Below are 27050 nucleotides of genomic sequence, written 5' to 3'. Positions count from 1 at the left end.
ATGGCCCAAGGCTACGCAGGTGAGCAGAGAAGAGCAGCAATAAATCAGAAACACGGTATATCTCATGGCCATTTGTGACTAGTCACAGTCAGGAAGTTTGAGATTACAGGAATGGATTAAAATGACCTTTGGGGTGGAAAGATATTGAAGAGTCAACACCAGGGCTCATTACAATATCCAGTAATGCTAGAGCCACCCCAGATTCTTGTCTAGGGTACAACGGGGGTATTGGTTCTACTTGGGAGCAGAAGAGCCTTGAGAGGAAGATGGGCTGTGTTTGTGTCTGGAAGGTAAGTAGGGGTCACCTTCATAGGCATGAGATGAAGGTCATTTTGGTGGAGGTTAAGTAGGCATTCACCAACAGTAACTTGGGGTGAGGATGGGAAGGTGACATCCCAGTGGGTTAGGGCTCAGGGCCCCAGAACGGTCTGGTGAGCTTTGGGGAACTGTGAGTCGTTCCATATGGCTGGAGCTCCAAGTGCAAGAAAGGGAGTGGCAGGCCTGAGGCCCCAGTCCTGGGTGCCACAGGACCTGGAATACCACGCTGAGCCTTTGGACTGATTTTGCAGGGTCTGTTGGGTCACAGAAGGGTTTTAAGCAGGGAAAAAAGTGGGTTGACCATACTTGCAGCATATCTATTTTCCTGTGTCATGAAGATATCCCAGGTGGCCATGAGGATTACCTGTGTTATTGTGTGTGAAAATATTGTGTAAACTGTAAGTCATACCAATGTGAGTTCTAGAAGCAGCAGCTTATACCTGAATGGCAGGGCTCTGGATTGGTGATATGAAGGGACAAAAAGGAGAGAGCCTGCATTCTGGGTTCTGATTTTGATTTAAATGCTTGCTCCAGCATTGACTGGCTGTGTGTTTTTGGTGTGTAAGACTGTCAGCATCAGTCTCTTTATCTGCAAAATGGAAACCTAATAATTCTTTCTCTCAGGGAGCGTGAGGCCTAGTGTGTCTGGCCTGGAGCAAACTCTTGTGTCAGTCCAGGTTCTTTACTTGTGAGCAACAGAAACTCTGGCTACTTAAGAAAATTAATAGGAGGTTATGCAGGTGTCCCCAAAACTACAGAAAAATATGAGCAAGCCTGTCCTTAAGAAGGAATAGGGGGTGGGTGCAATGGCTCATGCCTGTAATCCCAGCACTTTGGGAGGCCGAGGTGAGAGGATTGCTTGAGTCCAGGAGTTCGAGACCAGCCTGGGCTGCATAGAGAGATAGTGAGAACCTGTCTGTACAAGAAAATAAAACTAGCCGGGCACGTTGGTGCATGCCTGTGGTCACAGGTACTCAGGAGGCTGAGGTGAGAGGATCACGTGAGCCCACAAGAATGAGGTTGTACTGAGCTATGACTGCAGCACTACACTCCAGCCTGTGTGACAGAGCAAGACCCTGTCTCAACAAAAAGAAGAAGAAGGAATAGGACAAAGTTGTTTTGTGGGATACAGGTAGCAAGAATTAATGGATGACCTTCCAGGTTGCTGCCATCAGAATGAAATCAGCTTTGTTCATGGTCATCTTTGTCTGTGTACAAGTTCAGTTTCCTTGGAGAATCTTGCATCAAACTAAATAATACACAGAGAGGTTCTCTAAAACAAAAGATGTTTATTTAGGAATAAAGCATTGCAATGGTAATGTGCCATAGCAAACTATGTACATATGTGGGAAAGTAAAGGAAGACGAGGGTTTTTACAGGAACAGTGAAGAGGATTACATACTTGTCTTGAAATAATTATTTTGGACTACAAAGATCAATAACAAGGGTGACTTCAGTGTGATACTGGACAGGCAGTAATTAGGCTGTTGTCCTTGCAGTATTTTTTGTGTAAGGTTGTGATGGCCTTTGTGCAAGGCTGTGGTTTTGCAGTCTTTTGTTATCAGGCATACAAGCATGAGAAGCCTCTTTCATTTGTCAGGGTTCAATTTTTCAGGGTTTTCTTGACATTAGTGACTCCATTTTGATTCTGACTACTTTCACACTTGTTTGGCTAGCTTGGGTCTCATGAGAAATCCTTGCTCAGGCATAAACTGGCTGGAGGTGGGGTGTAAGGGGTAGTATTTAACACCCCATCGAGGCTAAGGCAACAGGGAAGGAGTAATTCTTCAGAAAGAATATAGATTGCTGTCACCAAATTAAGAAGTAAGGATCCCACAGAGACAAAGACAGAGATGCCCTCTACAACATTTGGCAAATGGTGACCGTCACAGTTACACAATACTGGGTTCATTGAGCTAGGATTTGTCCCTGAGAAGTCTTCCTAGTCTTTGCTGTCTCCTAACAAGCACTGTGGGAGGAATGGGGTTGCACATCTAAAAATCCTGCAGGAGACTATGGAAGGCTGCCAGGAGCTCTCCGTTCATATTCTCATCCTACCACTTACTGCATGACTGTGACATCACCTGTTCATGTCTGACACATCCACTGGTTCCTAGGCTCTGTGAGGGTGGGGATTACATCTTTCTGTATTTCCACTGCCTGGCACAGAGGCTGCCACATGGTAGAGCCTCAGTGAACTAAACCGTCACTCAGATCTCATGTCTAGTGACTTCCTAGGAAGTAGCACTATCAGAGAAATCAGGATGATACTTCAACACTAAGAACAATTGTCTATTTCAGTATATTTTTCTGTTTCTGAATTTGAAAGAAATCAGCCTTTCCCTACCCAGTCACCATCACCCTAAGTATCATATCCTTCTTGACAGGTATCGCTCTGAAGACTTGATGGAAGTTTATTGATAGGAAAGGGCTTACTCAGTATACACAGCCCTTCAATAACTCCTACCAAGCACAGTGTTTGAGGGGCAGAGGGCTCCTGAGGGCAGCCCTGAGGGTTACCCAGGTCCCACCACAACCTGGGAGGACATCCCTGGTCTCCAAGCCTCCCTCTTCCCTGCTTAACATCAAAGAACTAAAGGGGTTAGGAAAGTTCTTGAAAATGATGAGCATTTTAACTATTAGGCTGTGGACCTCCCCTGTGTCTCTGGAGGCACTTTTTCCAGTCTTCCCTTCATAGCAGCCAACTCTACAATCCTACAAGACCTGGTTTCTTAGGGCTGATAGTTTGAGATTCTTATAGTTAGTTTTTATATTTACAGAGAGAGGCCATTTATAAGGAAGGCCTTTAATTGTTTGGAGAGGGGCATTTGACTCTCCCATACATCCTGCTCATTTCTGTCTCCCTGCTGGTACCCAAAAATACCTGGAAGTAGCCCCAGACCGTAAACAGTTGAAAAGGCGGGGGAATGGGGGTGGGAAGGATTGTGTATATGCAAAGTGTGTGAAGGAATAAACCAACCCTTTAACAAGAGTTCTTATCCCTGGATGAGTTAAGTGATTTCCTCCACCTTGGGTGAGATCTTATAATTTTAAGAGTAATGGGCCAAGCATGGTGATTCACATCTGTAATCCCAGCACTTTGGGAGGCCGAGGCAAGTGGATCATGAGGTCAAGGGTTCAAGACCAGCCTGGTCAACATGGTGAAACCCCATCTCTACTAAAAATACAAAAATTAGCTGGGCGTGGTGGTGCACACCTGTCATCCTAGCTACTCAGGAGGCTTAGGCAGGAGAATTGCTTGAACCTGGGAAGCGGAGGTTGCAGTGAGCTGAGATCGCACCACTGCACTCCAGCCTGGGCGACAGAGCGAGACTTCATCTCAGGGGGAAAAAAAAAAAAAGAGTAATGTTGGAGGAAAGGGAAGGGGAAAGGGATCAGGTAGAAACTGAAATTGCCTGAGGTCAGAGTCATGTTTTCTCATTTCTTCCTGACCACGTCTGTGTGGGGAAAACTAATTCAGACTTTTTAAGAGCTAAAGAACTCCAGTGTTTTTTTGTTTGTTTGTTTGAGACAGTCTCGCTCTGTTACCCAGGCTGGAGTGTAGTGGCAGGATCTTGGCTCACTGCAATCTCCGTCTCCCCCAGGTTGAAGCAATTATCTCCTGCCTCAGCCTCCTGAGTAGCTGGGATTACCGGCACATGCCATGACGCCCGGCTAATTTTTGCGTTTTTAATAGAGATGGGGTTTCAGCATGTTAGTCAGGCTGGTCGCAAACTCCTCACCCTGTGATGCTACCTCATCCTCCCAAAGTGCCGGGATTACAGGCTTGTTTTTTTGTTTTGTTTTGTTTTGTTTTTAAAGAAAGTTCTGGTGGGGCGTGATGGCTCACACCTGTAATCCCAGCACTTTGGGAGGCCAAGGTGGACAGATATCTTGAGGTCAGGAGCAAGACCAGCCTGGCCAACATGGTGAAACCCGTCTCTACTAAAAATAAAAAAAGTTAGCTGGGCATGGTGTTGTGCGCCTGTAATCCCAGATACTTGGGAGGCTGAAGTTGGAGAATCCCTGGAACCCGGGAGGCGGAGGTTGCAGTGAGCTGAGATCATGCCACTGCACTCCAGCTTGGGAGACAGAGCGAGATTCCGTCTCAAAAAGAAGTAAGTTCTACATAGAATTTTTATCTTGTTACATTAAAAAATAATCCAGTAGAACTGACTTATTATCTGACAGGGCGATCCAAGCTATAGGATATTTTAGAATTATAGTCAGAGGTTGGATAAATCCATCATCTCTGACATTCTGCAGGTAAATAAGCTAGAACCTAGAGAGGCTGACCACGTGAATCAGATTATCTGGTTCCTTATCTCTGCATTTCCTTCCAGTGAGTCATCCCTGAACTCATTTAATTGGTCCAGCCCAGTGTCTGCTTGTCAGTTAATTAAGAGAAGCTTCATAGGCCCAAGCGTGATATCTTAAAGAGCCAGTGGTGGCCCCCAGACCAGTGTGGGCAGTCACGAAGGGACGGGTTCCTTTGGGGCAGCTGGCATTGGGGATTGGGATTGGGTTGATCACAGGTCAACCAGCCTGTTAGGGATGGAAAGGAGGCAGGGTCTCAAGGGGACAATGCCTACCAGCAGCTGGCTGTGTAGGGGCCACAACTCCCATCAGGCTTTCATGTGTTTCTTTTTGTCTTTTTTCTTTTTTCTTTCTTTCTTTTTTCTTTTTCTTTCTTTCTTTTTTTTTTTTTTTTTTTTTTTTTTTTTTTTTGAGACAGAGTCTTGCTCTGTTGCCCTTCCCAGGGTGGAGCGCACCATCACACCAGCTAATTTTTGTATTTTTAGTAGAGATGGGGTTTCACCATGTTGGCCAGGCTGGTCTTGAACTCCTGACCTAAAGTGATCTGCCCACCTTGGCCTCCTAAAGTGCTGGGATTACAGGCGTGAGCCATTGCGCCCAGCCTGATGTGTTTCTTGATGTTTCTTTTCTAAACTCCCTCTGATGTTTAGCAAAGTCTTTGTAGTATTTCAGCCAGCATCAGCTCTACTGTGAGTTTTAATGAGGCGTCTGAACAACCCTCGAAGTCAATAGATGGCAACAGCAGAGAGTAAAGTGAGAACTCCATGGGGAAGGAGAAACCCTCAGGAGAGGCAGGAGCTCTGGCATCAACCATCTCTCTCTGCCCAGAATCTCCTTTCAAGTTGAAGCTTCAGGAGTTTGGATTTTTCCAGGGTATATTATTGGTCCAATAAGATTAGAAAACACTGAACTAAATAAAGCTGAACAGGTTTCTTCATTACAAACTATTCTAACATCCTTAATCTACTGATATACATTATGAATCTTCAAGAGAAGGCAATTGCATTGCCAGCAGAGTTTCTCAAACTATTTTATTATGAAGAAAGAGCTTGTTGGCTTTGGTGCTCCAAGAAACACTCTTTGGGCCACATCATTACAAAGAGTCATTTTAGATCCCACCTCTTGGGTGATTTATTGGCCTATTCCTTGAAGTATTTAACAAAGAGACTAAAATGTAATCCTTTTCCACAAGGAATTCAGCCCATAAATATCTACTAAATGTTTGTATTCTTACTGAGTGCCAGAAACTGAGCAAAGTGATTAATAACATGGATTATTTAATTTTCTTCTCAAATTATCACAGCAGCGCTGTGAGGTATGTGTGATTATTACGCCGCTTTTACAGAGAATGAGGCTCATGAGTTTAGATAACTTAGGATTATATAAGTAGTAACTGGCAAATGGCACACCTCCCATTCTTACACATGGTGCCTCCCTGAGGGGGACACTTCCCAGGAACTAAACACAGTCCAGCATAAGGCACTTTTTAAGTGTGGTTACTCTTTCCCGGGGTCGGTTATTTATTTAGCAACATTGGTTCCAGGGACCCTCCGTGTTGATTATTCCTTAATGTTCTCAGGGGTAGGGACTGACTCACTCACCTTTGCATTATCAGTTGCTGGCACATAGTAGGGACTCAATAGATATTTCCTGAATGAATAAAAATAAGTAAATAAATGAAGACACCGATTTATAACTGGTCCTGGTGATAAACAATTCCTAACAGAGGCATTGCCCAGATCCTATCAACTAGTCCATGAAATTTCTTGAGCACCTATGATATGCAAGGACTGGATTCAGTAGTCACCAAAGCTTACTGAGTTGCTGTTTCCCTTTCTGAACCTCTAATATTCTACATCACGTGATTACATGTTTTCGAAGGCAGGCCTTCTTCAGATAATACATGGACAGCCTTAGGCATCAATCCCTTTCCTATATGAATTCCTCTACGGTAAAAATCATATTGATTGCTTAGGGAGGGGGATACTGAGTTAGTGGTTAAGGGTGAGAAGGATAACTCCTCAAAGAACTGCATGAACCCTTAACACTCAAAGGCTGGGAAGCATTTAAGGCCCCTAGGGACTGGTTAGAAAAACACACCCTCAGGCCCCACCCTGGACCTACTGAATCAAAAACTCAACCACCAGTATTTTCACAAGCTCTGCAGGTGATTCCAACACAAGCTAAAGATTGAAAACCATGCGGTCTCTGACCTGGACAGAAGTACAAGCTGATAGAGAGGAGTCCCTGAAGAGTGAATCCCAACTAGGGAGCCCACCCACAGCTTCCCAGCGAAGCCATGAGAAAGATCCCACGCCCAGGGCTTCTGCTCCCCCAGCCCCATGGTCCCTCTGAGCAGCCACTGCTCACTGCCACAGACTCACTGCTCCCTTGCTCATGGCTTCTCTTGCTTTTTCCTTTCCTCCAGTTGAGAGTGAGACTCCCTCCCTGAGATCTGTTTTTTAATTTAAAAATTTTTAGAGATAAGGTCTCACTCTGTCACCCAGAAAAACGGTCTCACTCTGTCACCCAGGCTGGAGTGCAGTGGTGTGATCATAGCTCACTGCAACCTCAAACTTGTGGGCTCAAGCAGTCCTCTGGCCTCAGCCTGCTGAGTCTCTGTGACTACAGGTATGCACCACCACGCTGGGCCCATTGTTTTTTAAAAATTTTACAGAGAGGGGATCTCCCTATGTTGTCCAGGCTGGGCTTAAACTCCTTTGGCTCAAGCAACCCTCTTGTCTTGGTCTCTCAAAGTGTTGGGATCACAGGCATGAGCCACATGCCCAGCCCTTCCCTGAGATCCATACTTGGCTTGTGGCTAGATGAGATGCCATTTCATGGGATTTTTCTCATCACAGACCTCCCCAAGCAGGTTTTGCCCTCCTCTAACTCCTCTCCCCACCCGGGGTAGGGTGTTCCAGGCCCCACTCTCAAGCAGAAGTAACTCCTGCCAGTCCAGGCTCGACCAGGTCACTGAGCCCCTTCCTTTAGCCTTGGGGACTCCTTCCTTCCCTTTTCCTTCAGGGCAACATCTTTCCCCCAAAGACTCTGGGTCATCTTTCCTTTCCCTCTTCCAACTACATACACTCAGTCCAGAAGCAGACGTTTTGGGAATTTATTTGTTTTGTTTGGGTATTTTACCGCAGAGATGGGAAATTTTTCATTTAATGCTCTTCTTTTCTTCATGTGGATCTGCATACCTTACTCTGTGTGTGAGAGAGAGAGAAAGAGAGAGAGACAGAGAGAGAGAGAGAGAGAGAGAGAGAGAGAGAGAGAGAGAGAGCGAGTGTGTGTGTTTAACCCTCAACATGCTTTTCCTGTTGTCTCACTCAAAACAGCAGTCAGTAACACAGAACACTTCTGTGACCACATATGAGAAGTGTTTCTCTCCACCAAGCAAGCAATCAAGTCTGCAGTGGACACTCACTGAGTGGCCTCCGATTCAACTCCAACACTATCAACTCCAATACTATCTAGCATCAGATCCCACAGGTTGAGGGCTCTGTCCCCAAGGCTGGCCCCCAGCACTGCCAGATACCAGCTGATTATAAAGGATATTACAGATGAAGAGATGTATAGGGTGAGGTATGGAAAAAGGAGCATGGACCCTCCATGCCCTCCCTGGACCCACTGCCCTCCAGGAATCTCCAGGTCTTCAGCTACCAGGAAGCTCCCCAAACCTTGTCCTCTTGGGCATTTTGTTTTGGTTTTGGTTTTGCTTTTTTTTAGAGAGGGGGTCTTGCTATGTTACCCAGGCTGGCCTTGAACAACTGCCTCAGTCACCCAAGCTCCCAAGTAGTTGGGATTACAGGTGCATGCCAAGCACACAACTTATCTTGGGCCTTTTAGGGAGACGTCACTGGAAAGGCATGATTGACCACCATGTAGAAATGTGATTGGACCAAAAGAGTAGGATCTCATAGAAATAGGCTGAGTGGGGAAACTCAGCAAGGCCTGTCCAGATTCTTTTTGGTCTATCTGTGTAGCATTCCTTCCTCCAGGGTAGGTGACAGGACCCTCTCTGGCAGATGAAGGGAGGGCAGGAAAAGGTCAGAGAGAGAGATTCTGTTTCCTGAGGCCTACTTCAGAGACCTAAAGTGTCCCAATATTATAACAAAAGACTGTAACAAGGGCTATGGGAGTTAGGCACCAGGAACTGTGGACGAAGACCAATATGTATCTATCATATGATCACATTTACCCATGTCATTTCCTGTCTCAGAAGAACTTCTTTTAACATTTCTTGCAAGGCAGGTCTGCTAGTGACAAATTCCCTGAATTTTGTTTGTCTGAAAAGTCATTTTACTTTCGAAGGATAATTTCACAGGTTATAGACTTCTAGGTTTGTGTTGGGTTTTTTTTTCCTCCCCTCAACTCAATACTGTTTCAAGCCATTCTCTTCTTAACTGCATGGTTTCTTTTCTTTTTTTTCTCCTAACTTTTTTAGAGACAAGGTCTTACTCCATCCCCAAGTTGGAGTGCAGGGGAACCATCATAGTTCACTGCATCCTTGAACTCTTGGGCTTAAGCAATCCTCCCACCTCAGCTTCCAGAGTAGCTGGGTCTACAGGTATGCACCACCAAGCCCAGCTAATTTTTAAATTTTTTGTAGAGACGGGATCTCACTGTGTTGGCTAGGCTGGTCTCAAACTCCTTGGCTCAAGTGATCCTCCCATCTCGGCCTCCCAAAGTGCTGGGAATACAGGCATGAGCCACCACACCTGGCCGATTGCATGGTGTCTAAAGAGAAGTCAGATGTAATTCTTATCTTTGCTCCTCCATGTACTAAGTTGTTTACTCCTCTGGCTTCTTTCAAGATTTTTTCTTTATATTTTATTTTCTACAGTTTGAATATTATATGCTAAATGCAGGAGTTTCTTGGCGTTTATCTTGCTGGATGTTCTCTGAGCTTCCTGGATCTGTGGTTTGGTGTCTGATATTAATTTGAGGGAAATTATCAGTTATTATCTTTTGTTTGTTTGTTTTGTTTTGTTTTGTTTTCGAGACAGGGTTTTCTCTGTTGCCCAGGCTGGAGTGCAATGGCATGATCTCGACTCACTACAACCTCCGCCTCCTGAGTTCAAGCAATTCTCTCTCGTGCCTCAGCCACCCAAGTGGCTGGGATTACAGACGTATGTCACCATGCCCAGTTAATTGTTTTTGTATGTTTAGTAGAGCTCGGAAAGGCATGATTGGCCACCATGTAGATATGTGATTGGACCAAAAGGGTAGGATCTCACAGGAATAGACTGAGTGGGGAAACGCCATGCTGGCCAGGCTGGTCTTGAACTCCTGACCTCAAGTGATCTACCCACCTCAGCCTCCGAAAGCACTGGGATTACAGGTGTGAGCCACCATGCCTGGCCTCAGTTATTATTGTTTTAAATATTTCTTCTATTCCTTTCTTCCTTTCCTTTTCTTCTGGTATTCCCATTAAATATATGTTTTGCAGTTGTCCCACGGTTCTGTCCAGGGTTTTTGTTTTTGTTTTGTTTCTTTCTTCCTTCTTCTCTTTGCTTTTCAGTTTTAGGTGCTTCTATGGACATAATCCTCAAGCTCAGAGATTCTTTCTTCAGCCATGCCCAGCCTATCAAAGGCATTCTTCATTTCTGTTGCAGTGTTTTTGAGCTTTAGCATTGATTTTTTTATTCTTTCTTAGATTTTCCATCTCTCTTCTTACAGCACCCATCTGCTCTTGCATGTTGTTTACTTATTCCATTCGAGCTCTTAGCATATTCGTCATAGTTGTTTTAAATTCCTGACCTCACAATGTTCTAAATTCCTGGCCTGATAATGTTCCTGGTGGAATAATGTTGTCTGATAATTTCAACATTTTTGCCATATCTGAGTCTGGTTTTGATGCTTGCCCTGTCCCTTTGAACAGTGTTTTTTGCCTTGTAACTTTTTGCCTTGTACTTTTGCCTTGTAATTTATGCCTTGTAATTTTTTATTGAAAGGCAGGCATGATGCAATAGGTAGACAGACCTTTAGTGGTGTGGTGTGAGGTGTGGGGGTAGCATTCTATAGTCCTATGATTGGGTCACAGTCTTTTAGGGAGCCTGTGCATCAGGGCTGAGAACTTTATAAGGGCTCCTCGTTTCCCCTCCACCCCTTGACATGAGACAGAATGGGAAAAGAGGCTGGAGTTGGGTATTTCCCTTCCCTGGGTCAGCTCTAATTAAACCCCAATAGGGTAGATCCTGGTAAAATAGTTTCTCTTGGGGTAGGCCTTGTTAAGTGGGACCAGAATGCTCTGGTATATTTCAAAATGATTCCTTTTCCCTTCCTCCTCCAGGAACATAAAGGGATTTTCCCTCAATCTTCACTCTGAGAACCTGGTAGAGTTCCAGAAGGTAAACTCACAAAAGTGTTTTACTGGGTCCCCTGGGGCCTCTTTTTTTTTTTTTTTTATTATTATTATTCATACTTTAAAGTTCTAGGGTACATTGGGCATAACGGCAGGTTTGTTACATATGTGATATTTGTGGGCACGTTGGTGTGCTGCAGCCATCAACTCGACAGCAACCACATCAATTCATCATTTATATGCATGGTATTAACTCCCCAATGCAATCCCTCCCCCCTCCCCCCATCCCCATGATAGGCCCCGGTGTGTGGATGTTACCCTTCCTGTGTTCAAGTGATCTCATTGTTTCAGGTTCCCCACCGTATGAGTGAGAAGCATGCGGGTGTTTGGTTCTCTCTTCTTGTGATAGTTTGCAAGAATGAATGGTTTCCAGTCTGCATCCATGTCGCTACCAAAGGACCACAAACTCATGCCTTTTTTATGGCTGCATAGTATTCCCATGGGTATATGTGCCACATCTTTCTTAATTCCAGTCCTGTCGGCAGATGGGACATTTGGGTTGATTCGCAAGTCTTTGCTATTGTGAATAGTGCTGCAATAAAACATACGTGTGCATGTGTCTTTGTAGTAGATACTTTATAATCTTTGGTATATACCCAGTAGTGGGGATGGCTGGGTCATATGGTAGGCATCTAGTTCTAGATCCTTGAGGAATTGAGCCATACTGTTTTCCATAATGGTTGAACTAGGTTTAGCAATCCCCACCAACAGTGTAAAAGTGTTCCTATTTCTCCACATCCTGGGGCTCTTAACTGTCAGACTTGTCATTACCAAGCCTCCAGCCATTCGTTCGTTAATCATAGAGCAGGTTTTTCCTGCAGTGACACTGGCTCTCAGAGGTTTCTGCTTGTGGGTTTCTGCTCCAGTAAGTTTGGATTCTCATTATCTGCCTGTCTGTCTCTAATTTGGGGGCAGTAGTTTGTCCTGTGACCTCACTTCCTTGACAGATCGAGGATGAGTTAGTTTTTCAGTTTGTTTAGCTTTTTACTTGTTGCCAGGATGAAGTGATGACTTCCATGCCCCTTACATGCCAGAGTGAAAACTGAAAGCCTCTCCTTCTCTTTAGAAGGATAATTTCACTCGGTACAGGATCCTAGGCTGATGGTTCTTGTTTTTTAACACTGTAAAAATTTCACCTTATTCTTTTTTTTTTTGAGACGGAGTCTCGCTCTTGTCACCCAGGTTGGAGTGCAGTGGCACAATCTCAGCTCACTGCAACCTCTGCCTCCCGGGTTCAAGCAATTCTCCTGCCTCAGCCTCCTGAGTAGCTGGGATTATAGGCTGCTGCCACCATGCCCAGCTAATTTTTGTACTTTTAGTAGAGACGGGGTTTTGCTATGTTGGCCAGGCTGGTCTCGAACACCGGACCTCAGGTGATCCACCTGCCTTGGCCTCCCAAAGTGCTGGGATTACAGGTGTAAGCCACCACACCTGGCCTATTCTTTTTTTTTTTTAGACATAGTTTCACTCTGTTGCCCAGGCTGGAGTGCAATGGCACTATCTCGGCTCACTGCAACCTCTGCCTCCTGGGTTCAAGTGATTCTCCTGCCTCAGTCTCCCGAGTAGCTGGGATTACAGGTACCCGCCAACATGCCCAGCTGATTTTTGTATTTTTAGTAGAGATGGGGTTTCACCATGTTGATCAGCTGATCTCAAACTCCTGACCTCAGATGATCCACTTGCCTCAGCCTCCCAAAGTGCTGGGATTACAGGCGTGAGCCAACACGCCTGGCCTCACCTTATTCTTGATTCTGGTTATTCTGCTTGTGTAACCATGGACAAGCCTTTTCCTCTCCCTGGGTCTAGTTCCTTTATTTGTAAGGTGGGTAGATCTGCTGGAAAGGGTTGAAGTCTATGGTCTCCAAGGGTCCTTCCAGCTCTAACGTTCTTTGATTCAATCATGCAACTATACAACATCCACACAGGGTTTGATGTTTCAGCTAATACCAGTCTGTGGCTACTGGTGTGAGCCTGTCACATGCCCTCCTGGTTCACTGCCAATCACAGCATGTTGTTGCTTAGAGAGGTCATGGTAGGCAGTCCTTGCAATGAGGTGTTCATCCATGTTTGGCCAGTCTTCAAAAAAATACCAACCCCTGAGAAAACAGAAAGCCTACAACCAGAATGCTAATGCCTATGCTCAAGAAGGAAACTTCAGTGGCATCGAAAAGCACAGCAAAACAGTGTCCCAATGAAGCTCTTCTGAATTCGACACCATTTGAAAGTACTCCATTCCCCTAGCAACTTTTTTTACTTAACAAAAAGCAGGACCTGTTTTTTAAAATGATATAAGAACATTATATTGAAGAAAACAATACGATATTTTGTCAAATAACATTGGTATGATTGTGACTGTCATGTCTGATCAACTGATTCTAAGGAGAACTCTATCCTGTGCAGAATGCTGGCATGCTAATTAGAGCTAATTGAGAGGACGACGTGCCCAGGACTGGCAGGGGCCCCCTGGTTTGGACTTCTCGCTTGATACCAAAATATTCCATTTTTAACAGAGCAATTTGGCAATGTGTCTCAAAAGCCCTAAACATGTTCTTCCCTTCTGGATAGTGATGAAGAGTTGGATAGATATTTGGCTAGGACTCCCAGCCTTCTTCTACCACAGGTACAGGAGGAAGATACGCACTGGGGACACTCTAGGCAAAAGCACAGCATTTGTTATTGACTCATTTTGGCCCCACATCTCTGTGTGAAACCTTCAGGTTGTTGAGCTGGGCTGCACTTTATGGAAGCCCACAGTGCTAATTGTATACCTTTGAGTGGAGACTTAGACCCTCTACTGGCTGCCTTCACTCTTGTCCCCAAGATCCATACTTGAATCTCTTTGTCCTAGAGGACTCACCAACCTGAAAGCAGGAACAAACAGTGAGACAACCTAAAAGAAAAGAATGTTCCTCCCTAAGGCCTTGAGCAAAACCAGAACGAAGGCTCCCACACCTAGACTTTTCCAACGCATGGGCAGGTAGTGCCCCTAGAAGGAGGCAGCAGCCCCAGGTCCATCTTGCCACCTCAGCTTCTTAGAAAACAACGCCCAAAAGGCCATGAGCCTTCCCTTTCTCCAGGAACTAGTATCTCCTTTTCCTGAGAGCACTGTCCTGCCCCAACTCCTTGAGGTCAAAGTGGAAGTTTCATATTCTTCGAGAACCTGCCCTCCTAGGGGGTTATTTGGTTGGTCCAGGGCCAGCTGTATCCCTGCCCTTCCCATGGTTTGGTCAAATGCTCTTCTTTTGATTACAGAAAATATTTCAGGATTCTTGCAATTGACTCTCCCTTTTGCTAAAGTCATTTGAGACAGGTTTCTAAGATGGCAAGTCAGGAGGCTAGAGAACAGATCCCTGAAAGTGGGAAGCTAGAGAGAGAGGCCCCCATGTGGACACTAGCATTTCCAACCTACCATCACTGACACCCTCACCTTTTACCACCATGTCCTGAGAATGATTTTGCATCTGTTCCACTGTCTTCACCCCTTCTCCTCCTCATTCCCAAGGGGCCCTGAAAGGGGAGCTTTGAGTCCTTCCAAAGGGCAGAAGCAAAACCTCAGTAGCCAGTCTATGTCAGGAATTTAACCTCAGGACATAATCAGAGGTGTGCACACATATTAAAGTACAGTGATCTAGGGCTGCATTCCTGTAGATGTAAAAACAATTGAAAATAACCTAACAGTAGTTCAAAGAATTATGGTCCATCCATCTAACAGAATGCTTTGCAGCTATTAAAATGATATTTTAAGGAATATTTAATGACATGAAAAATGCTTATGATATAACATACCAAAAGCAAGCCAGGAACAGTGGCTCACCCTTGTAATTCCAGCACTTTGGGAAGCCAAGGCAGGAGGAGTGCTTGCCCCCAGGAGTTCAAGATCAGCCTGGACAAGATAATGAGATCCTAGCTCTACAAAAAATTTCAAAAATTAGCCAAGAATGATGGCACACACCTGTTATCTCTGTGACTCAGGAGGCTGAGGTGGGAGGATTGCTTAAGCCCAGGAGGTCAAGGCAGTGAGCCATGATCGTACCGCTGCACTCCAGCCTTGGTGTCAGAGTGAGACCCTGTCTCAAGAATAAATAAATAATAAATAAAAGAAATAATATACCAAATTCAGAATATGCAATTTAATGTACTTTATAACCTAAATTATATCAAGTTATATATACATAAACAGCCAAAAGAACCACACAAAATGATAATTCTACTTTCTTCATTATGTTTTCTGTATTTTCTAATTGTTTATGATTAGCATGGTTTACTTTGGTATTTATTTGGTATTATGTTTTGGCATAATATTTTATATTAAGTAATGAATGATATTGAAAAGATCAGAACCTTATTAGAACACATCTTCCTATGGAAAATTCAGATTTCCTTCTCTGCTGTTTGTGCTCAGCCTTTACCAGAGGGTCACGTGACCAGCAGTAACCATGAGGACCTGTTTTCTGCCACGATATTCCCTCCAGAGTACATGCTCTCGGTTGTCTGAATCCCTGGAATACTGGGCCAGTTGGCTCAGTGGGAGCTGCCATTCCAACCCCCAGGGCAGGGTTGTTTCTTTAGCTGGCTGGTGGCTTTTGGTACCAAACAAGTAACTTTCCTTTCCCATGAACTTGTCTGCAGTCCCAAACGACTTGGGTCACTCTGCTGACCCTGTTATCTGCTTTATTCCAGCTTTTATTCCAGCTAAGGTGGGGAGCCTATAGATTCCTGGGGTCCCACAGAGGTGACATAGCAATGAGAGAGCTGATGATGTCTCATATTCATGACACCCCTTTGCCTGGATTCACAAGTGTGGCTACACAGGGAGCATAGAGACCAAGGGTTGAGGAGCCAAGGTTCTCGGCCTCCCTCCTGCCGTCTGACTATCTGAACTTGAACAAGCCTTTCTGAAGCTCTCTGTCACCTGTCTACCAGTATAAACTGTGATCCAGGTAAACAAAATCTCAGACACCTCTTCTGACCTAAATTGTCTCTCCTATTCATTCCATAGAGTGTGCCTAATAATAAGAGCAAACTCCTGCCACATGCCAGATGCAGTTCTAAACACTTTATACAGATGGACTCCTTTAATCTTCAAAACAACACTGAGAGGTAGGTACTGTCATCATCATCATCATCATCATTCCTTTTTCATCAGATGAGGAAACTGAGGCAAAGGGGGACTCAGTAACATGGCCAGGTGCACACAGCCGGGATGTGGAGAGACAGGGATTCCAATCTAGCTGAACTGGCTCTTAAATCTAGACCATGAACCTCTCTGCTCCACTGCCTCTCAGTGATGTGAATTTCAGCTCACCCGTCTTTATTTCAAACTTGGCCAGAGGTGGTCAGTCAGCCACAGTGACACACTGGCAAAACTGCAAAGTGAGTGATGCCTACCTCCCCTATCCTCCAGCTGCTCAAGGTTGACCTTTGGGGTCACTGCTGTATAATTCTCCATCTTCCCAAGCATGCAAGGATGGCAGAGGCCCTCCCACTGCCTCCTAGACCTACTAAGACAAGACAATGGCTGTGGGCTTCCCCACCCTCTTGGCCCCATCTTCTGACAAAGAAGTAAGTACTGTTTTCCTGGTTTTTTCAGAAAATAAGAAATACAATACTTATCACTTAATGGGCATGCTCTGCACATGTTATACATACAAATTAACTCATTTGGTTTTCAAACAACACCCCCCTACCCCCATTTTTCCAAGACAGGGTCTTGCTCTGTTGCCCAGGCTGGAGTGCAGTGGTGTGTAATCATGGCCCACAGCAGCCTTGACCTCCTGGGCTCAAGTGGTCCTCCTGCGTCGGCCTGCCAAGTAGCTGAGACTATAGGTGTGCACCACCATGGCTCAGGTAATTTTTAAATTTTCTTGTAATTTTTAAATTTTAGATTTTCATGGTGAGGGATGGGGTCTCACCATGTTGCTCAAACTCCTGGGTTCAAGCAATCCTCTTGCCTCAGTCTCCCAAAGTGCTGGGATTATAAGCATGAGCCACTGCACCTGGCCTCAAACAACCCATTCCTATTACCAGTCCCATTTTACAGATGAGGCCAATGAGGCTCAGGGAGCTCGTGTAACTTGCCTGAGGGCTCACAACTAGAAAAGGAACAGGAAGCACAGCACTAATATATACACCTTGCTCTCGGCCCATCCCCACCCTCTCTTCCCACAGCTGAGTCATCATCTGACCCTCTCATCGCCACTCAGATTTTTGAAAAAGCTTTTATAACACTATTAATTCAAATCAAGTACTTTGGGTTTGAAGACCTTCTATTCAATTTTGATTACAGGTTACCTTAGTTTCCTATGTCTCCACTTCTGTGAAATTACAAGTTCATGTGTCCTTGACCTAAATCAGTCTTTTGGAATGGTTGAGAGAGAGGTGAGATAATCTGTGTACAAGTGATTTCAAAAGCATCAAGTGAGCTACCAATTCTGGGCTGTTTGTCATAATCTGTGTATTAATAGCATTCTCACACAGCCCCCAGGCTGCTTGGAGGAGCAGCTCTGTTTATATATATCCAAACAATAGGATCCAACAATCCTCTGCCTACTTATCCTCTCCCCACTATTGTTGGATCCTATTGTTTGGATATATTGTTTGGCTAATATTGGTTCTGATCCCCAAAACAGAAGAAATATTATCCAAACAATATATCCTGTTCGATCTAGAAATCACAGAGGTAACTAGTAACAGTTCTATAAACAATATAATCCCAACACCAATGGAAACTGGTATAAGAGAGAGGCTCATCTGCAATTTACCCCCCCAAAACAGAAGTGTAATATGTGTAATAGCATACCTACGTGTTTAAAATCTGCTTTTATTCATTTATATTCTACCATACAACAATCACATAATGATAAGTGTTCACAATTATTTGATTAAAAAAATATTTTTAAAAGTAACACATACTGCCAAAACTTGGAAAATGCAAAAGAATGAGGAAGAAAATTTTAATTACTGTTAATGTCAGAACCCAGATATAAATCCTGCTTTTAGCTGTATTTTCTTCTGAACTCATTTTATGTATTTTTATTTTTTTATTTGTTTGTTTATTTATATTATCTTTTTTTTTTTTTTTTGAGACACAGCCTTACTCTGTCACCCAGGCTGGAGTGTAGTGGCACGATCTCGGCTCACTGCAACCTCCTCCTCCCAGGTTCAAGCGATTCTCATGCCTCAGCCTCCCGAGTAGCTGGTATTACAGGCGTGTGCCACCACGCCCAGCTAATTTTTGTATTTTAGTAGAGACCAGGTTTTACCATGTTGGTCAGGCTGGTCTCAAACTCCTGACCTCAGGTGATCCGCTTGCCTTGGCCTCCCAAAATGTTGGGATTACAGGCGTGAGCCACTGCACCGGCCTGCATGTAAATTTATTTTTTATTTTTTATTTTTTTTGAGACGGAGTCTTCCTCTGTTGTCCAGGCGGGCCGGGAGCACAGTGGCATGATCTCGGCTCACTGCAAGCACCATTCCCCTGCCTCAGCCTCCCAAGTAGCTGGGACTATAGGTGCCCACCACCACGCCTGGCGAATTTTTTTGTATTTTTAGTAGAGACGGGGTTTCACCATGTTAGCCAGGATGGTCTCGATCTCCTGACCTCGTGATCTGCGCCCGGCCTACATATAAATTTTAAAGTATGATTGGGCATAATTTCTTATACATATGTATAGATGTAATTTTTTCATTTACTTTTATTTAAAGGAACATTTTCCTATGTCCTGATGATTATTTTAATGATTGTGTAATTTTAATCTAGCAATTGTACTATAATTTACTACCCCATTTGTGTTGCAACAAACATCTTCATAAATACAGGGTTTTTTCCTTCAGTAATTTCTTTTTCCATGAAACAACTCTCCAAAGAAATATTGAGTCACAAGTTAGGATCTCATGTTACATCTGAAGCAGCCTGATATCTTGCAGAAAAAGGTGTTAGTTCATATATTTTAATATCATGCCACCACACTGGAACTCACCATCCACACACATTAGGCACCAATAGTTGCAAAGAACTCTGCAAGGCACCTCCTAACTAAAGTTCAGAATGGAGCCTCAGGGAGTACAGGAGTTAATGCTGAAACATACGCCTTTTGTCCAGTGATCAACCTCTTCTTCTCGGAGGCCTGCCTACATCCTGGTGAGGAGGGTGCTAGAATTCTTATGGATCTGGAAAAACTGGCTTCTTCCACCTGCCCCAAACATCTCTACCACCCCCTGAGGAAAGCCTGTAATTTTGACAGCTTTGTTCCCTTCACTTGAGGCTTTTAGAAGGGTTAAATACCCGCCCGCCCTCCCCACACCCCGGGAAGGATAGCTCAGCAAAAGTGCTATTAATTACTTCTAGTCTAGTATAAATGAGCTTTCAGTTCTTCCTTGACAGTGGGTTTTGCAGGGTGAGGGGGGATACTGGAATCTCATCTGGGAGGATGGGTTCTTAGTGAGGAGTCTTGCCTGCTTTATGATGTTTCTCTAGGTTGACCCTTTCCCTTACTGAGTAAACAGTGGCTTGCACTGATAGGGAGACTAGAGGAACAGAACACTGCTCACCCAGCGATCCTATTTCCTTTTGAAAATGGCCTCAAGCAACAAGTCTATGAGGAAAATGTTCAACTTCATTGATCAATGAAACATAAATTAAAACCACATTCAGCTACCAATTTCCAACAGTCAAATTGACATGCTGCTTCATGACTAGTGAAAATGTACAATTCTGGAGGGCAGTTTGGCAATATCTATCAAAAGCTTATTTAAAATGGGCATAGACAACACAAATGTATTTTACAAGGATGTCCACTATGGTGATGTTTATAGAAGTAAAAAATTGGAAATGATCTAAATACCTAATAAAATATTTCAAATAAAGTACAGTAGATCTATTCTACTGAACTATTATTCAGTCACTAAAAATGATATAGGTAAATATTTGTTGACACCATATAATAAATATTTATGAGGTAAATATTTATGAGCCACCACGCCCAACCGATTCTGGCTTTCTTATTGTATTTTATTGGATTGTCACACAGTCTTGGTTGGGGCCCCTGGGACAAGTCCATTTATAGGACCTGAGAACCAACCCATGGCCCCAACAAGTAGACACTACTTTGGAATGAAAACCCACCTTGGTGATCAGTTGTGGGCCTTAAGGATTAAGCCGGATAATCAAGGATGACCCTTGATGATAATAGAAGAGTTTTGGTTTAGGCACCGAATGTTATGTATAAAATGAAGAAATGTGGTTTTCAGCCTGACACAGTGGCTCATGCCTGTAATCCCAGCATGTTAAGAGGCTTAGGCAAAAGAATAGCCTGAGGCCAGGGCTTTAAGACCAGCCATGGCAACACAGAGACTCCATCTCTACAAAAAATAAAAAGTACAAAAAATTTAAAAATTATCTGGGCATGGTGGCACACACTTGTAGTCCTAGCTACTTGGGAGGCTGAGACGAGAGGATCTCTTGAATCCGGGAGTTTGAGGCTGCAATAAGCTATGATTGCACCACTGCACTCCAGTGTGGATAACAGAGTGAGACCCTATCTCTAAAATAAATAAATAAGTAGGCCAGGCATGGTGGCTCATGTCTGTAATCCCAGCACTTTGAGAGGCTAAGGCAGGAGGATCCCCTGAGGCCAGGAGTTCAAGATCAGCCTGGACAACATAGGAGGATCCCATCTCTACAGAAATAATTTAAAAATTAACCAAGCATGGTGGCACACACCTGTGGTCCCAGCTACTTGGGAGGCTGAGGTGGGAGGATCACTTGGGCCCAGGAGGTAGAGGCTACAGTGAGCCATGATTGTGCCACTGTACTTCAGCTGGGGTGATAGAAGGAGACCCTGTCTCAACAAATACATACATACATACATACATACATACATACATACTTTTAAAAAAAAATGTGATTTTTAAAAAACTCTAACTTTTAAAGGACTAGTGGCTGGATTGTGTCTAGAGGGACAACCCCTGATTATCTGACCACTTTTGGTAACAGGAAGGACTACACTCAACTGGTCTCATGAAAAGAGAGGGGCCTGGAGCCATCTCCCCAGGTGGCCTGGAGAAACAGAATGAGCAGTCCCCCTCCCCTGATGTTATTGTTGCACTTGCTGAGATCCTTTGACCTTGGACTATTCTTCTTCTGGGCAGACCAAAAAAAAAAAAAAAAACCCTTCCTCTCTTCTCTGGGGTCAACACTAGAGCTCTGCCTGCACTGGGAAGAGAGTGTAGCCCTAGGGTCCCTCATTGGCTTAGTACTTTCCATCTCCTTCTCTTGCCAGGTCTCCAGAGGCCCTGTCTTGTGGATCTGAGTCTCCAGTTAACTGTCCACTTCTTAATGAGAAAGGAATCTGCTGTTAGTGCCATCTCTAAAAGAAGACAAATAGGTCTTTAATGAAGATTGACACACATGGCTCCTGCTTTCTCCTTGTTAAATGTGGTACTAAATACCTCAATAAAATAGTAAAAAAAAAAAAAAAAAAAAAAAAAAAAAAACCCAGCAAGTATGATTTTGAAAACTCAACCCTGTACCTTGAGTAGAAAGAGTGTAGAATATATTTCACTAAATATTACTTTTTTTAAACTCTAATTCAGCACAGCCTAATGCCAATGATGACATCCTGGGATAATACTTTGAGTTATTAACTGACTTTTTTTTCCCTCTCCAGTACTTTACTTTTTCTTAGCTTTTACACACACACACACACACACACACACACACACACACGCTAAGCCGTTGTGGGTTCACTGCCTCTCAGAAATGCAGAAACATTTTGACAGAGAGCATAGCTTCTTACTAGGTCCCTGTCTCAGTCCATTTTGTGTGGCTATAACAGAATACCACAGACTGGGAAATTACAATGAACAGAAATTTATGGGCTCATAGTACTGGAGGCTGGAACTCCAATATCAAGATGCTGGTATCTGGTGAGGGCCTTCTTGCTACATCATCACATAACAGAAGGAGAGAGAGTGAGAGAGGGTGGAGGTGGAGCAGTGAACTGACCCTTTTATAGGGAACCCACCACCATAATAATCCATTATCATGATTATTAGGAGCCTGAGGCAGGAAGATCACTTGAGACCAGGAGTTTGAGACCAGCCTGGGCAACATAGGGAGACCCTGTCTCTACAATTTTTTTTTAATGAGGCCAGATACGGTTACTTATGCCTGTAATCCCAGCACTTTGGGATATTGAGGCAGGAGGATTACTTGAGGCCAGGAGTTCGAGACCAGCCTGGGCAAGAGAGTGAGACCCCCCCATCTCTACAAAAAAATTGTGGACCGAAGTTGATAAAATTGTCCTTGCAACTTTCATGACCACTAGAGAGAGGACATATAGTATGTCACTGGTTGCATTATCAGCAAATGGCTCTAAGCTTCATTCATTTATTCACTTATCCATCCATTTTTATATTAATGTACATCTGGCCAGACACTGGAGACATAAAGATGAATGGAGCAGAGCTCCTGCCCTCACTGTGCCTGCTGGCAGTAAACTTCATCCCTAAAATACTGACAGTGCATTTATCCCAGATATAAATATAAATGCTTCCTTCCTTCTTTTTTTTTTTTCTGGAGACAGACTCTGGCTGTAGACAGTGGCACAATAATTACAGCTTATTGCAACCTCTGCTTCCTGGGCTCAAGCAATCCTCCTGACTCAGCAATCCTCCTGACTCAGCCTCCCAAGTAGCTGGGACTATGGGCATGCACTACCATACCTGGTTAAATAAAATTTTTTTTTTTTTTTGTAGAGACAAGTCTCACTATATTGCCCAGGCTGGTCTCAAACTGGACTCAAGAAATCTTCCAGTCTTAGCCTCTCGAAGTGCTAAGGTTATAGACATGAGCCACTGTGCCCTGACCAATGCTTTCCTTAATAAACTTAAGTTGGGCTTATTTAGCATGTAAGAATTCTTTATTAAGATATTAAAAATTCTGGTACTAAGACCTGTGTAATACAGGGGTGTGGTTTTTTCAAAGTATATCTAAGGCTGTGTTTAAATTTAGTAAATCTGAATACTTAGTAATGATAAACTTGAATGTAGCTATGTAACCTGGCACAGTGCCTGATGAATAGCAGTCACTCAGTAAATTATAGTACGTCTCTGTAGTAAGCATCAACTATGTGCCAGGCCTTACTTGTAAGGGAATTAACATAATTCCTCATTAAGGTGAAAAACAACTTAGGGCTTTGAAATAGTTATGGGTAAGTTGGGATAGCAAATACCAAGCACATGTGCCTCCATTTTCCTTTTTCTCACCCATGACAGGTATTGTCAACAGATCACAGGTCTTTCTCATTCCCTGAACTTCACCTCGGAACTTCTCTCAGCAAAAGATGTTGCCCACTTGCCATTTCTAGGCCAGGAGGAAGAGACTGGAAGTCTGGAGAGTCTTTCTTGTTTTGTCTCAAGGTAAGACTGCATGACTTTCAGATTAGTTATTAAATTCCTCAGAGCCTGTGTTTACTCATCTGAAACTACGGATCATAACTTCACCTAATTATCCTATATGGTTCTTGGGAGGTTTAAATGTTATGAGGGGTGGGGAAGTGCTTTGAAAGGTTAAAAGAACAAGACACTCTCGAGAGAGTAGCAAGAGCTCCCATAATTCACAGAAATGAAAGTGTCTTTGCCAAGGAGAGAATTCCATTAAGTTCTGTTTAGAACAGAGAAGATCCCATTTCAAAAAGACTTCCTGCTAAATAATTAGAAAAACGAAAAGAAACGAGGAAGCAAATGGAAAACGAACACACAGAGAGGACATGACTTGCAGTCAGAGGCATTAGAGTCAAGTCTAAATTCACCTCTTGCTAGCCATGATGTTTGGAATAGGTTACTAAGCTACCATGCATAACATGGAGTGTACAATGGTCACCTCTCAAGGTTATTGGAAGTATAAAATGAGTTCACGTCTGCGAGAGGGACTAGTGCAGAGCCAGGCATATAGGGACTTGGTGAACTCCCAGCTTCAGTGAGGGAAAGGAACCACTGCTTGAAGCCTGCCTGGTCCCACACAGTATGGAGAATTAGGTTTTGCTATGTTCCCATCCATCCATCATCCATCCATCCTTCCAACTTCTATGGAGCATGACTACTTGATGTTGAACTGGGAGAGCGTGTGCATTGTTATTGAACATTTCCCTGACCTCAGAACCACCATGAGGGAAAAGAGAGCCATGCATGATGTGATTTGAGCAGTACCCCAGGATCCTACTTGCCCCACAATTTTACCTTCTTTAAGCTTTTGAGTCTCTCTTTGGAGAACTTCTCTTTACCACTCTGACTCTTGTGTTCCGGAGGAGGAGGTGGGCCTCCCTGGGCAATTAAGGGCAGCTATGGACTAGAAGAATGCATGCCACCAAGTGGGCACCGTGTGCAGCACAGAGGCTGGGGAGGGATGATAGGAACCCCTGTCTTTGAGGAAGTTATTACAGTGAGCCAGGAGTTCTGGAATATTTCCCTCATGGTGGTTCTGAGGTCAGGGAAATGTTCAATAACAATGCACACGCTCTCCCAGTTCAACATCAAGTGCTTTAACCTATCCCTCTCTTTGGCACTTCTTAGCACTGGGACTAATAATATAATCATATTTTTGCAAAGACATGCTTTCATCTCTCATCATTTATACTTCCCCAATCTGGGTTCCAGGCATTGATTCAGAGCCCTTCAATCCATACTCTTTCTTGCCTCCAGAAAGCTCTTGCCTACTATTCTGTGGCCACCCTCACTGCCCTACTTGTTCCCCTGATGAGTGAATGCTCCTATGAGGGCACTAACCCTCCTTCAGTGAGATCTTTCAACCACTTGCCTTTCTTCTGCTCTGGTCTGTAAGTTATGCCAGGGCAAAGATTTGTCTTGGGACCTGCCATATCCTGAGCACCTAAAAACGTCTGGAATATAGGAGGTGCTCAAATATGTGTCAGTTGACTATCAGCTCTTCTTTCTGGATGGTGAGCCCTTAGAGAATGGGGTCAACATCTTCTAATATTTTCAAGCCTCTACTAGACACCTCACAGAACATAGCTTATTGCTAGGTGCTTAGTAAATGCTTGATGAACAAAAGAATGAGTGAATTCATGTCTTATAAAATGGGCAGATCCCTAGGGATCCCAGTCAAGGCTACAGATAACGTGGCACGATGTGCTCAATATTTTCTAGATCCCCTGCAGATCCATTGTCCACCCTTGCTTACCCTGTTTGGTACTCAGGAAGTTGACCTTTATAAGATGGTATTGACAGGTTATTTTGACCTCTGCTTGGGTTCAGTCAATGGGATGTACCAATAGATTATAAGTAGGGAGAAGAGTGAAGTCTAGGTATAGTAGATCCTCGTCATTTGCAGATTCTGTATTTGCAAATTTGCCTACTTACTATAATCTATTTGTAATCCCCAAATCAATTTTCATGGCACTTTCCTGGTCATTCAGACACACTAAAAATTTTGAGTCGCTGGATGTGCACGTCCCCAGCTGAGGCAAACAAGGTGACATAGACTCTGCCTTCTTGTTTCAGCTCTCATATTGACAAAAATTTTGGCCAGGCACAGTGGCTCATGCCTGTAATCCCAGCACTTAGGGAGGCCAAGGCAGGAGGATCCCTTCAGCTTAGGAGTTCGAGACCAGCCTGGGCAACACAGCAAAACCCCATCTCTACAAAAAATACAAAAATTAGCCAGGCGTGATTGCACAGGTCTGTAGTCCTGGCTACTTGGGAGTCTGAGATGGGAGGATGACTTCAGCCCAGGGAAATCAAGGCTGCAGTGAGCTATAATTGTGCCACTGCACTCCAGCTTGGGTGACAGAGCAAGTTTATGTATTGATTGGTGAAAATGTGACCAGAGACTCGCCAGACCTAACCTTGTATTTCCTTTAGGAGCAATGGTTCAGTCTTTGCTAACTCAGTGTTTGCAGTGACGTTATGAAATGTAACTACTGGCACAGGGCTGAGTTCATCCCTGCACAGGGCTGAGGGTAGGGGTTGTCTTAAAAGTCTCTCCTTCCCTGAGTAGGAGAGTAACCACAATACCAGAGCCAGCAGAGGGTGCCAGAGGTCGGGGCCAAGAAACAAAATTCTCGGTGCTCCCTCCGGTCATCTTGGCTGCACCTTTGGCCACGCCACTCCTCCCAAAGGCAATGGCTTCCAAACTCCTGCACATGGTCATCCTCTGGCCGCTACTCTTGGCCCAGAAGTTTGGCCTCCAGCATCTCTCCAGTGGCCATTTCTTGCGGGAGAACACCAAGGCCAACACCGAAGTTAGTGACATGGCAAAACAATACACGGAGAACGGTCTTTCGGTTCCAGACCATGTGATCACATGCCTAATCGTGTCAGAGTTGGAGAACAGGTATGCCCAGCACTGGCTCCCAGATGGTTTTCTGAGGACGTTAGGACAAACCAAAGCCCTCATTTGAAGACAAAATCTATGAAGTAGATTTAGTGATCAGTTTGAAGATTCCATTCGAAACACTTAAAGATTGTCTCAGTCGACGTTGGATTCACTCTTCTTGCACTAGGGTATGTAACCTGGGCTTCAATCCACCTGGTGTACATGAGATTGATGACATCTCTGGGGAACTGTTAGTCCAGTAGGAGGATGATAAACTCAAAGCCGTTGCTGCCAGGATAAGACAGTACAAGGTTGTGGCAAAGCCAGTCATTTAATTATGCAAGAACCCAGGCATGCTCCACCATTTTTCTGGGATGGAGACTGATAAAATCTGGCCCTATGTCTACACATTTTTCTTAACAAGATCACATCTATTCAGTCCAAAGAAGAATCAGGAAGATATGGTCACTTGTTCAATTGTGTATGTAGTATTGGTGCTATGTCCCAATGAGAAGCTAGCTGAGATAGCTTGCAGCATCTTTCTAGCTTAAACAGTGAACTCTTAGGAAAACTAATGAGTAGAAAGAGCTCATGAAATGTCCTTTAAAAAGAAGGGCCACCTGCACATATTTAAGGTATCTCTGCACATGTCTCAATCCCTCCACAAGAAAGCGACTCAGGCTAGATTTCAGCAGCATACAGTCTAAGCTC

General features: G+C 44.0%; 1 pseudogene; it reads left to right on the top strand.

Moving 5' to 3' along the window:
* LOC108533074 (adenylate kinase 4, mitochondrial-like) lies at positions 1-26850 on the top strand (annotated as a pseudogene).
* Positions 26851-27050: the final 200 nt, after the last annotated feature.

The sequence above is a fragment of the Rhinopithecus bieti genome, unplaced genomic scaffold (genome assembly GCF_001698545.2).
Source record: "Rhinopithecus bieti isolate Rb0 unplaced genomic scaffold, ASM169854v2 scaffold_10657, whole genome shotgun sequence".
Lineage (NCBI taxonomy): Eukaryota > Metazoa > Chordata > Mammalia > Primates > Cercopithecidae > Rhinopithecus > Rhinopithecus bieti.
Note: the sequence above shows the minus strand (reverse complement) of the source record. Positions and strands in the feature narration are given on the sequence as shown.